Here is a 10,667-nt window from a genome sequence, read left to right as displayed (position 1 = left end):
AAAATATACTCTAGAACGGATTATCAAATTTAAGACTTGGGTTTTTCTCTGGAACCCCAACTTTATTTGGTTATAAATGTATTAATAGATGTTTAAATATATGTACAACCTTAACTTCCAAATTGTATGAAAAAGGTACTAAATATAATAGTCATGGAGTGCCTAGATAATTATCAATGTTGAATGTATTGTAGGTACATGACTATAATTGCAAATCTGTAATTTTAACTTAATATGAACATTTTCAATATTTTATTAACCAATTTGATATCAGTTTCATTATATATTTCAACATTTCAATTGTTTATCCATAGTATTTTTTAAAACAATTAAAAAAAAAAAAAAAAATACTGTGCTAAAAATAATCATGTATTTGTAACATAAATTGATTTTTTTAATGAGACATAAATATTTACAGAGATTATACTTTAAGTTTGCATTTATTGATTCAAAGAAAATGTATAATATATGCTTAAATTCAAACGTGCAATATACAGTAGGTATATATTTTATATAAGTACAATTAATCCAAACCTCCCGATATTTTTGATTACCTATACTTAATATTTTTTTAAATTTATTAAAGAACTCCATTAATTGTAATTATGTTTTAAGAAAAATCATCACTATTATTAAAATATAATTCAAATAAAATACAATATTCCATTATATACATCTAGAAGATAGCCTATAGGCAAAACTTTAACTTAAATTTATTTTTAAATTAATAATTCTTATTTACATAATTTAAAAAATTTATTATAGTATTACATTAATTAAATATAAAATTAGTTATTTAAAATTTTTATAATGTATAAATATAAAATAAAATCCAATTCAACAAACTTTTTTATAAATATTTTAATCATCCTGACTACAATATATGTAGTGATAAAATTGAATCATTTCAAGTAGCTTATTACAATTTTTATGTAATAATTACATAGACAGGTCTTAAAAACTTTTTGTATTGTAAAAGTTATAACATTATATTATCTATAATAATTTCTTAAAATAGTTTGATAATATAGTTTGTGTAAAAGTCAAAAAGTTTTAGACTTATAAAGGTCATTAAGTTTATATATCAGTATGATTTTTTTTTGTGTAACAAAAAAGCTCATTTTAAAATGTTATCAATTTTTGGTTAATTAACAGTGTAATGTCTTAATTCAGTATAAGCTTTATAAAATACAAATAAAAAGTTATTTACAAATTTTAATATTCTCCCTCTCTTTAACAAATTAATTTTCTTTTTATAGTTTTAATTTAAAACTTGTTTAAAACCATAATATAGTAGTTATAATTTCATAAAAATAAAAATGGATATATACCTACCAAAAATGTATTTAGATGGAAATTTTATTTTAGTTATAGTTTTTTAATAAATATTTATCTGTATTTAATATTTTATCTACATTACTAAAATATCTTAAAAATAATTTTATCTTGAAATATTCAATAATAAAACAACTATTAACGGATTAAATATAATATATATTATACATTATAATATTTCAGAAAGAACAAAGTTGTTTTGTAGGTAAATATTTTAATATGACATTTTAAGATTTAAGATTTCAATCAATATTAAAGTATTCTAATATTATTATTTTTTTTTTAAAACAACTTGAAAATAAAAATATGCATCAACTTAAATAATTTAATTTAATTTAACCAATGAAATGAAAAAAAAATGATAAATAAACAACAATTAATAAAACAATTTCAAGACATTTGATTAAAAGAAAAAAACGCCTCCACTATTATTTTTAAGGTTAGATTCCGCATCAAAACATCTATATATAAATAACATTTTCTTCATTCAAGGACTGTCTTTTTTTCAAAACTCTTACGGCCGTCTAATCCGTAATTTTATGACGAAATGGTATCGTTGGAACCATGAGACAAATAATATCTGTCCGTATCAATCATCATTATCCGGTATCTGCCAACGCGGTCCCTCTTCATCTTCTCATTCCCAGTCGTAGAGCTGTATCATTTATATTGCCAGACTTTAATAACGTTAAGATCATCAGCCCTTTAGAGCTTTCTAATGGATAAATGTACAGCAAACCACTAAGACCACAAGAAAGTACAAACTGAACAAAATATTATCAACGGATGATCTTATAGGAGTTATGACAATGTCTTGAATATATTTAAGTGATAAGAATAAAGTATACAATAAAATAAAAACTCAATGTAGGCAAACACTTTTTTACAATGGTTGGGTAAACGATTTCTTTTGTATTTTCGGAATGGAATAGCGTACTGTGGTTGTGGTGTATGAAAAGTAATATCATGGAAGTCTAACAATACGCGTCGCATCGCAGTGAAATTACATTTGTCGAATTTAGATTTGACTAAATATTCAGATACATTTACTGAGATTATGGAATTTTTTTTTTTTAAAGGAGGAAAATAAATAAACAATAATAATAATAATAATTTTAAATAAAATGATTGAACATTGTCTTAAATTATACTATAACCAAAAATATGTTATACAAAATAAAATGTTTTGTATTTTGAATACTATTTAAATTTTGATGTGATGACAATAATACACATTTTATAAAAATTTAAAAAAAATGATTTAATCAGCTTCGTGTTGAATAAAATAAGAAATATCAATGTAACGATTAAAACAAACACAGGTTATTACAATAATTGGTAAATTCCTCTGATAAAACAATAAAAGTAAAAAAATACATATATTTTTGGCATAATATGATTTTTTATGAGTTAATATAACTGTAATTACTAATTATTATTAGAGTAATTCATAATTATATTGCAAAATAAACTATTATAATTCGGGGTTAAGATTATCGAAGTTAATGAATAGCAGGAAAAAAATTATCCTATTTGGAAAAAGTTAATATTATAATATTTTTATCAGTTAAATTTCATTGTTTCTGATTTTTACAATTATTTGAAATATTTTATTAGATTCAAACTAGCTATAATCACTACAAAATAAAGTCTTCATCTTTAAAAGCCGTTAGTAAGACTAACTGTCACAGTAAATCCTTTGATAGATTCTGTATTTACAATTCATTTGACGTATGTAAGTATAATTATAATAAATAGTACTTACCAATTTTATTTCCTAGTATATTTTTTATTTTAGATTTTAAGTGGAACTATGGATATTTTATTTAATGCGGTTAACAATTATGTGCATTTTTTATTTCTGACGTCAAATATTGAAGCAGTAAAAATATTTCTATTTTACATTTTGAGGTTAGTTTTTAGTAGCGATTATTACTTGAGTCAAACTATTAAAAATAAAAATTTTAACAAGCTAATTCAGAAAAAAAAAATGAATAAATAGGAATTTATATACAAAAATAAATAACTGTACTTAATAAAACTTGAAATTTTCGATGAATATTAATAATAGCATTTTTCAAACATGATATAGTTTTCAAAATATTTTGTTATTTTTTATTATATTTATCATATATGTCAGTGGTTCTCAATCTTTTTATGCTCACAGAGTATTTCTTATAAGCTTATAACTATATAGTTTGACGGAACACTATTGTAATAAAATAGTAAGAAACAAACAAAAAAAAAGTGAATTTTTATTTTTATTATTATTTTTATTTATAAATATATTATATAATTAAAAAATGAATACCTAATTTCAAAATCATATTTTTAGTTAACGTAATAATTATGTTAACAAACAAAATAAAAGAAGAAGCATTCATGATCAGAGACTACATTGATAAAGACCGTAAAATAAAGATTAATATATTTTAGTTTCATAAATATCATTTTTTTTTTTTTTTTTAAATTGTGTTCTTAAATATTATTAAAACAAGAAGAAAGTCTTATTATTTTTTATTGAACATTTTTGAGTAATTTTAAGCTTTCTTAAGCAGTTTTCTATTTATTAATATAATTTAAAGGTGAATACAGGTACATAAATTATAAACTTATTTTAACTTTAAACTTATGGAGGTAATTACAACAATACTTTTTACCATAGGACTAAAGTGTTATTTTTAATAGATTCTATAGTTGCTTGCTATAAGAATTTATATGGGTGGAAATACTTTTTATATAAAATATAAAATGCTTTGAAACTTGACGACTGGTAATTTGAAAACCTAATTTATCACTCATGTATAGAGGAGCTCTTCAAAAAGTACTACAATTATTTCTTTGATGTTCTATTGTTCAATACATGGACAAATATGAGAATATCTTCAAGACTACTTATAACACAAATTCTATAAGGTATAGAAAATTTTATTATTTTTAAAAATTAACTTACATAAAAATCATTTTTTTTTTTTTTGTTAATAAAACAATAGTCTTTTGTTGTTTGTAACATCAAATCAAGTATAACCTATGTAGGTATATATCAATAATTTACAATATGCTAAATATATCAAATAAATGTTATAAACATTTTAAAACATTTTAGATTTAAAAAAAATATATAAAATAAAATAGGTAAATAATAACAAAAATTAGTAACCTAATAGTTTTATTTTTCAAAATGTATTTAACCCAATATTATAAGCATAAGTACCTACGTAAATACATAATAATTAAGTTACTTAAGTAATTATTCAATTAAGTCTCCTGAGTTGTGTTATATTATACATAATATTTAGTAAGTTTTATAAAATTTTACATAAACAATATTAGTTAAAGAACTTTGTTTTTGGTATCAAAACATAAACACTGAAAATCTTTTTGATAACTTCTCATATGACGGTGGCTTTCACTATTGTATGAATATAATAATTGGAAAAATATTTTCCAAACCAGTTCTAAACGATTATCCTTAATCCTAACACATAATAAGTTGTCGTTCATAATCGACGCGGTAGTATAATATTATCATACAGTTCGCGAATTATTTTATTAAGATGCTATTATGTAGTATGCAAATTAAAATCGAGTTAAACTATATGCACAGAATAATATGTTCCTTTATTATAATATATAAATATAATAAACATAATACTCACACACACATATATATATATGCATACACTATATTATATATGTTAAATTATATCTTCTTGTATATGAGAGAACGATAGGGATATAAATTCAATTTGCCGGCTCGTTTAACCCCTAAAATTTGCGTCTCTCATAGCCCTGCCATTACACTGCCAATTATTATGAAGTCACCAAATGGATTCCGCCATCAGTACTAATTACCCGCGGCGACAGGCGATAGCTCTGCAAAACCCACTGATTGTCTTTCTACCTCCTATATATTATTATTAGGATATCGGTTTCTGTCGTTTCTCTATAATATAGTGTTGCTGCAGCTGGCACTATATTATATTGTCGAGTAGACCAAAGAAAATGTCATTAAACTAGCTCCGTAAACATTTTAGATTTCAATATCTCATAAACAGGTTTTTTTTTAACCAAGAGACTTATACTGTTATAATATGTATATTTAATTTTCTGTTTTTACATTTTTTAGGAAATATAATAAAAATATTTACAATACTTTTATTTTGTTAAAATAAATACATTTTTTCGTGACTTTCTATGTACCTCACATGAAATGGAAAATTTGAATTTATACTCAAATTTATTTCCCTTACAATATCATTTCATTAATAACTGAAAACTTTCTAAGAAACATTTAGAGAAATTTGATACTGTGAAAATTTAAGGTTATATTTACTTTGCAATCATGTAGGTAAAACATTATGTACTTTTTTTAAAGTCCGATGATGGACTTAAAAAATGCAACGTCAAGTTTCTCACTGAAAAACTGGAAACATTACCTTATAGGTACGTCGTATTTTGCGAACGTTAAATACATTTTAACGGCTCTTTGGGTGCGTAAAAGCCATACGCGATGATTCCCGCGGGTGACAAAGTTTCTAGACAATAAAAACGGTACTGCATAGGCTACCATAAAACGCTTTCGTGTCATACATGGTTTTGCACAGATACGAAAAAAATGATATTGGTTTTTATATACGATGACAAAACTCGTCTTATTGTCACCACTCGTTTTGCCATATCATTGTACTCAAATACCACTAACCCTTTTTAAACAAGGCGAGATGACTTTATACTCTTTAGTTTTTATTATCTTTACTTGTGCATACACATATATATTACATCCACGAATACATTCATGGCACGTATATTTACAATTCCACGTGCGCGACACATATCTAAGAACAGTGGTGGTGACACATGCTAATCGCGATTCAATGTGTAGAATTCGCTTATTTTTGTTTATTTTTACTGATTTATTTGTCGGTTGATTTCTTTTTTTATTTCACCATTATTTTAGCGCTTCCGATTCTCGGCACTCTTCAACATATAAGTGTATACTAACGAGCACATTTAAATCACACCAATAGCTATGTGTTATGTTTAATAATAATATTATAATGCACACATCTGCAAAAATAAAAAATAAATGAAATATTTTCCTAATTATAATTTATATGTCTTTTCGAGTATGAGAATTTTTAATAATGTGACGTTACAAATAATAATAGTGTAAAAAATTCAAAATAATTTCTAGTGCTATCAATATTTTGACTGCTTAAACTGTTATTCAAATGTTATCATTAAATTATTTATAAGTAGATATACTTGATCAGCGTATAGTTAGCTTTACCATCTATATCCAATTAGTACCTGTTAATATTTCATAACTTATCTGCTGCCTTTCACAACTAGCATAAAAAACCTTATATTTTCACTGAAACTTATGTACTCAAAATAATAAATCTATACTTGTGCAGCCGCACCACATTGTAATATAAACATCGGACTTTTTTTCATGATTTATCAACTAATAAGTCTAAAAAAATGAGCAACTCTTTAATTTCACATAAATTAATTTTAATTGTAAAATTCATGTAGCATTGGTGCATTTTCTCTCGCATGCTTTGTATACATTCCTTGAATTTTTTTTTTTTTTAATATTATACATAATTTTACAAAATTTCAAAATAAGTTCCAAAGATGAAAATATTACTAATATTTTTGGACACAAAAATTATCATTTATGATAACATTTTAATTTACAATAATTATAATTCATATAATTTTATTCGTAGATTTAAAAAAAAATAAAAAAAAAATAAATAAATACAAATCAATAAAGAACTTTTACTTACCTATACGCTATGAAAATTAATATAATATTTATGTAATCGATAGGTATATTTTTTTTTCAAATAGCAATTGCAAATTTTTGTGACTATCATAATAATAAGTTTTAATTTGCAAAGTATTTTATTTTGCTTCTTCAAGATAATATTTGTTTATCTTTTAAAATCAAATTTTCATCATAATTTATTGTTTTCGAACTATATACCTAGGCAAAATTTTTAACTAGAAATTTTAATAATATTATGGGTATTTTTTCCAGTTAGTAGATAATAGATATATTGTAATAGTAGCTGGTAGTCATCAATATAATATATTAGTTTAAATGATGCATGTTTTAATTTTTTTCAAACACATCTCTAGATAATGTTAACGTTAAATTTATTTTGCAAGGAGTATATCTATTAACTTAGAAATGTAAGTAAATGAATACTTCTCTGCTGTACGCTAGGTATCAAGCGGGTCACTATTATAATTTTCCTAAATTTGAGTAATATGATTTATCATTGTAACCGAAAAAATATTCTGAGCGGAAACGGTCAATCAGTCTATATTACCAAGTGATAATGTTTGTCAATTTTTTTATTTTTAGCACTATAGTATGATGTATTATTGTTTAAATATATATTTTACTATTTAAATATCAGTAATATAATAAATGCAATTTTTGGAAAAAATTATATCAACTGAACTCAAAACGCAATAACATGTTTCAGTAAATACCGTGTAACAGCAAAAAAAAATTTCATAGTCTAAATAAATAAAAAATGTCATTGCTTATTCCAAAATATATAATATTAACACCTACATTTTTTTGTTATTCATTATTTACATAAGTAATTTTGTCCAAATCTGAGCTTAAAATATATTGTAAAAAATTATTGTCTTCATATACTTTTTTATATTTTATGGTTTCAGTATAAATGTATGTTAGTTATGAGTTATGACTTATGATTAATTTTATATTAAATTTCTAAAACATAGATGTATAAAGAAAAATGTTTATAAATTCCTAATCTCATTATAGTGTATAACCTTTTATGATTTTGACGAATTTCGTCAAAATTCTAACATATAACGCATTTAAAAAACAATTGTGCCTACGTATTTTTAGTTTTTTTATAAGTTTATTTTTAAATAAGAACAATTTATTTGGAATCTTGGATTATATTTTCAAAAATTTTGACCCAGCAAATGTTTATTTTATTGATATTTATAGAGAAAAAAAATCAAAAAGTTCTCATGGGGCTATAAATAGCTTAAAAAAACTATTTCATGGATATAAATACTTAGTAAAAATTTCAATTATTTCTTTTTGAATATCAGTAAAAAATTAAAACTGTTTGGGAAAAAATAGTTAATATATGGTGAATGGATATCCAACATCTTATAACAGAAAGCATTTCTTCAACAAAATTCGTAAAACAATAAATTATTAAGTTTAAAAAAGTTCAGTATTTTAAATTTTAGTTAAATTAAATTTATAAGCTTGTTGTTGAGACCAAATCCTTTAAAATATATATCATGGAGACAATTTTTAATTCATTATTTTTTTTCATACTCTGTAATAGACGAACTATCAAAACAATTATTAGCTAAATGTCCATTATGTTTAAGTGTACCAACGGTACTACAGTACCATTTATATGTGTGCACGTACAAGTACGGCAGAACAGACGTCAGTTCCTTTTTGTCTTCCAGAGATGTCTTTGGAGGGTCTTTTGGACCATATGCTATATTGTGCGACGTTATGCTACCGGTATCAAGGTTAGACGAAAAGCTGAAGAGAAGTCGAGCTTGAAAGATGTTCGGATAGGTGGACACAAAATAGGGGAAAGAGGCCGAAAGTACAGACTCGTATAAAACTGTATATTATTATCTATAGGTACTGCGTTTTCCATGGTCGTGTTTTTCAGGTAGACGTGTAATGGTGGATATCGGCTGTGGTGCAGAATAATTACATTTATATCAATACCATCCGATCAGCTTTGGTCGTAGGCACATCAGACGCGAGAATCTGACAGCGCCACGGATATCGGATGTTGGCATTGACGCAGCTCACCGTTATCCGTTATCTGTGGATGGCAGAGATGGCAACGACAGCAGTGGTGTAAATTCGGGTATGAATTTTTAACGGAACGGATGTTCACGAAATGGTGTAACGCGATTGACGCTGCGATCGATTGTAAGACGTGCTTGCAACCAGCCGCAGCGTTTCCGGGCTTCACCAGTATATGGCCGTTTTTACTCGACCGATGGGGCATAGGGGCGAAGTCGACGTATCGGATACGAATAACTACACTGGTTCACCGAATTTTCGCTCCGGTATCTTGTCAGCCGAGTACGAGCTCCGGCCGTCAATCGCCATTCTTTCCAGCCGTTATACTTGTCTGAATATCCATCATCGTCTGCCGCCGCCGCCTTTACCATCCAAGTGCGTAATATCGCTTGAGTTGCTCTTGCAGTCGCGCTATTACCACTAGTCGGTCACAGTCATCACAAACCTCTGTGTCCAACACTGAACTTGACCGCTTGTGACCGGCTGTGGTAACGTGAATATATAGATAACCAGCGGCCATATCTTTTCAACAAATTCCATCGGTTGTCTTTCCCTCTTTTTTGAGCATCTACCCTGTGACAACAGTCATTAAGTATTTTTGTTGTTGTTTATCTGTTTGGTTATTGTTATGAAAATTGTTTTTGTTTATTGTGTTACAACTTATAACACATTATAATATAATATAAATTATATTTTTGTGTGCACGAGAAAAAAACTTTGAATTTAATTCAATCATTTATTTTTTTATTGTACATCCCTATATGTTTTATTGTTTGAATTTAAATTGTTAATACCCAACAAAAATTCTGGAGATCTATCGTTCTACTGTACAATTAATTTCGAGTGTAATATCACGACTGTGGTTTGATGTCAAGAAGATCACTGTAATGGATGCGTTTAATTCGAATTCAAGTCATTTTTTTTTTTTTTTTTTTTATTAAACTAAAGAACTAAAGTAGTCTTTCTTTTTTGTTATTTATTACGTATATTAATTGTGTTTAATTAATACAGTAAAATATATTTATAAAATATTATTTCAACTTATAATACTCAAAATTCAATAAAATTTTTTTTTTAAATACATAATAAAACTTAAAATAATATAAAGTTCATAATTATATTATTTCCCAAAAATGTTTCAATTTATAACAAAATAACTAACATATCGTTATTTGTCATTTAAATAAGTAATTTATTTTAAATTGAAACTTAAAACATCTTTGAAAAACATTTATCTTTATATATTTTTTTACATTTTATGGTTCCAATATGAACTACTTAACAGGAATCTTGTAATAAATGTTCAAACATTTCTACGCAGCAAATAATTTTTAGTCAACATTGATAAAAATACTTAAAAAATATTTGAAATATTTTCAAAATTTTATTGTAAATGTAAAACCAAGAAAGTATTAATATTTGGTGAAAAATTTAAGTTTCTGTAGTTTTTATTTTCGAGTTATATCAAAAACCCGAAATTGGA

This window comes from Melanaphis sacchari, unplaced genomic scaffold (assembly GCF_002803265.2).
Source record: "Melanaphis sacchari strain LSU unplaced genomic scaffold, SCAv2.0 Contig146_pilon_pilon, whole genome shotgun sequence".
NCBI classification, from domain to species: Eukaryota; Metazoa; Arthropoda; class Insecta; order Hemiptera; family Aphididae; genus Melanaphis; species Melanaphis sacchari.
The sequence above is the reverse complement of the archived record's forward strand: the minus strand, read 5'-3'. Positions refer to the sequence as shown.